Consider the following 3,910-nt stretch of genomic DNA (forward strand, 5'->3'; position numbering starts at 1 on the left):
TGCTTCCAATTCAGCCTGCACAGCTGGGTAAACTGCGCCTATTTTTGCTTTTAGTACTGTACACCCATAGTCCTGGTTCAAAAACACACAAAAACGTCCGTAAATCTGAACAGCCAGGCTTGAGCAGGCATTAGAAATGGGTAGTTATGGGCTGTGAACGCATCTTGACTGCAAGCTGGGAAAAATATGCTCTCAGTCACCAATCCAAAGGTGCTCAATGCTGAATCTGCAGCCTCCCTATAGAGCATGGGTGCTGGTTTTGTTTTACCTGCCCATATGGCAGCAGATCCTAATCGCCATTTATGCCACTTAGCCAGAGGTGAACCAGAGCCCCAGGACTGCAGGGATTATGTTTTAACTGATGCTAGAGCCTTTACCACTCTTTCACTAGTAGAAATTGATGTGTTTTAATCCCTAGTCACACCCGCAAAACAGGGTTGAATCTTATTACGACTACACATTAAATTTAAAATCAATTGCCAGATTAAAACCTTGCTCATCCCTTCAAACACAGGGAATGTGGAGAGGTACATTCAGGACTGAAGAAGCCTCTGCTGTTGATGGCCTTCCTACAACACTGATACTTTGACTTTCTGCTCCAGCACAAATTCACACCAGCCAAAGGCTGAACAGACTCCCATGGCCAAGACTTGCACAAAAAAATACGATTTAGTTTGATTGCTCCATAGCAAAGCTGTCCTTCAACATTCATCCTAGGGTACGTTCTCACACAGGCACAAAGACAGCACTTCTATATCTGAACTAGATCCCTTAAGCTGCAGAACATGGTGTTGCTGATACTCTTTGAAACTTTAAACTAAGTTTTCTAAGTGGATAAGGAACAAAAGAGGCCTTAGACGCAATCCTTACAGCATTGGCACTGTACAACTTACCCCAGTCTATTCTGAAGTGTAAATTGTGTACGAGTTGCAACTTTTAATTCCATTTAAAAGCACAACATGTAGCTGAAGAAATTGCTGAACTGTGGTCATTTCCCTACTGGGACAGGTGAAGTCATAGAACAGTTTGGGTTGAGGGGACCTTCCCAGCTCCCCCAGTGCCACCCCTGCCATGAGCAGGGACATCTTCACCAGCTCAGGTTGCTCAGAGCCCCCTCCAGCCTGGCCTGGGATGTCTCCAGAGATGGTTCAGCCACCACCTCTCTGGCCAACCTGGGCCAGGCTCTCACCACCCTCAGCGCTAACAATTTCTTCCTCGTGTCCAGCCTGAATCTCCCTTCTTTAAACCATCACCCCTTGTCCTATTGCAACAGGCCCTGCTCAAAAGTCTGTCCCCATAGTCTTAAGGTCCCTCTCCACTCTCCTTCAAGAAACTGCACATTTACCAAGGGCAGCACTAAGAGCTGAGCTCATTCTCTACCCCAAACACCTCCTGCCCTACGACAGGGACCTCCCCAGCTACAGCTCCACCGAGACACCATCCTTCAACTTCCACACCAAGGACACACGTTCCTCAACAGTAGCACCACACATTTCTCTCCATAAGGTTTCTTTTCACCTTGTTAACCTCCCTGTGCTTTGTTTAACAGTCTGCTGAAGGTGCTCACACGTAAAGAAATGACACACAAGGTCATCGGTGCACGGAGCCTTCAGGATGCGGGTAGGCAGCTCCAGAAGGTCACACGCACTCAGGAACTGGTGCAGCATTTCGGGCAGACTCCAAGGTGAGATTTGCATCTTGCCTAAACATGCAGAGTAGGACACTAAGCTCCCCTCCGGCATCAGGGAAAAGGCTCCAGCTCCTCTATAAAGTTGCTTAACATACTTGAATTACACCTGGGCCGCACGGTGAAGGAGCTTTCTCTGACCACCTTCCTTGTGTGGCTGTGGAGTCCCCAGGTAAGCGATGCTGAGGCTTGATGGTGTTTCTGAGGAGCAGCAGACCCCGCAACACTCCATAGCCATACTGGTCCCAGTTCCATAACTCAGTTCCCTGCATAACTCCTTATACAGCATATTGTTGGGAGCTGGACAATAACACACAAGAATCCCCCCAAAAAATGTGTTTGATGTGCACCTCTAGGGGTTTCTTGGCTTTTTCCCATTTGTGTGACCATAACAACCAAGCTTGTAAGAGCTTCCTGAAGTGACTTCCAATATGCATTTCACTGTTTTCAGAACTTTGAGTTCAAGTCAATAACCCAACATCCCAGAGTTCTCCCGCAAAAACAGCCCCATAACACATTCAAACACACCCGCCCCAATGCGCTCAGCTTTACTGATCAGCACGATGCTGAGCTGAACTCAAAAACATGCCAGGTTGTTAAAAAGGCCTAAAAATGCTCAACAACAGACACATAGAGTAATTCAGGTCACTTCCCTCATGCTTCTCTGGGTTCTCACTCTCCTTGCTTCACTGTCCCACAATCTGCTCCTCCTTCAGTGTGTGAGGATTAAGCAAAATCTTCACTGCAACCACACACATCTAAACTCACTTGCCTCCAACTCTGTGTACACCAGTAGCCTGGAACAGGGATTAAGAAACCTACTTAGAAATAGATACACACCAAACCTGAAACCAGTAAATTCTTCTTTGGCACGCAAATAGCACAGAAAAGACGTAGAAACTGGGAGATCGAGAGCGGGGGGCTGAAAAGGAAGGTTTGTAATGGAAATACCTGACCAAGAATTTTCACAAGCCTTTATAAAACTTCTGCAACCCAAGCCCTTCACTAGCACTTCTCACGTGCCTCCTCAAACTGCACACCGCGTTACGCAAGTCGTAACTGTGCCTCAGCAACCTTCCCTCCCTCCCACGGTGCTCCACACCTCGGCAAATCCACACACTCAAGTATATCCAGGCAGAGAAACACCGTCCCTGGTCCTCCTGCCATTCCACCTGGGGTACTGCCACCCATGCAGAGAAAGCTTGGCTTTATTGTGCGTTTGTGCTAGGCTCTAACGCATTAAAAGCTACTTTAAAACAAAGAATCTGGTTTTACGTACACACACATGCGCGCGCTAAGCTGTAAAGAGGTTTACTAAATTTAGCACGCAACCCAATCCTAGGGGTAGGGTGGCACAGGCTGCGGATGTGGAAGCGACCTTACATGACGGTAACAAGGGGGGACTGTTGGTGCCCACATCGAGCTGCCCTGGGAAAGCCCAGGGAATCCAGGAAAGTCCTAACACAACCTCCATAAATCCTCCCTGCAGCTTGGTGGCTTTCAGAGGTTCTGGGGTGACACCTCTGCCTCTCTTCTGGACAATGGTTTTCATTGTCTACGCTAGGACAGGCTCGGTGAGGACACTTCTCAGCAAACATCAGGGCAAACAGCTCCTCCTCAGTCAGATTTTGAACCTGGAGGAGCAAAGCTCTGATGGACCTCCACCACCACTGCTGGAAATACAGAATGAGGCAGCACAAGGAGAGAAAAAAGCAGCATGGTGCTTTATCGGCCCATCGTAGCTGAAGTGACACGCTGCCAAGTATTTACACAAGCAAAGGTCAGTAGGTGTGACACGGGCAACAGAGTTCACCCATAAACTCCATTTTCTGCCAACTTCCCAGCCCTGCACCCCACTGAGAACCACAGACACTGCCTGGTCCAAGGGAAGGACGTGCCAAGGCCACCCCAGAAGACAGCAAGTTAACAGAGGTAGAAAAATCCCCATCTAGCCCTAGGGGAAGGGCCCCTTCCTGGCACGGCACCGCTGCACTCAGATAATTTCTCAGATCCGAAGATGCCCCATGAAAGACCAGTTGGGTACAATTTGCTGCAGCCACGGTGTTGCTCTCCGAGTACATCTAGAGCTGGAAGGGAAAAGGGCAGAAGAGATGCTGCAACTGGTTCCACGTACCCACTTAGGTCTGTGCACAGCGAGGAGAAAGGTGATGCCTACAGGAAAGCCAAGGTAGGACGTACCCATGCAACATGACCTGGAGGATA

This window comes from Nesoenas mayeri (assembly GCF_963082525.1).
Source record: "Nesoenas mayeri genome assembly, chromosome: 5".
NCBI lineage: Eukaryota > Metazoa > Chordata > Aves > Columbiformes > Columbidae > Nesoenas > Nesoenas mayeri.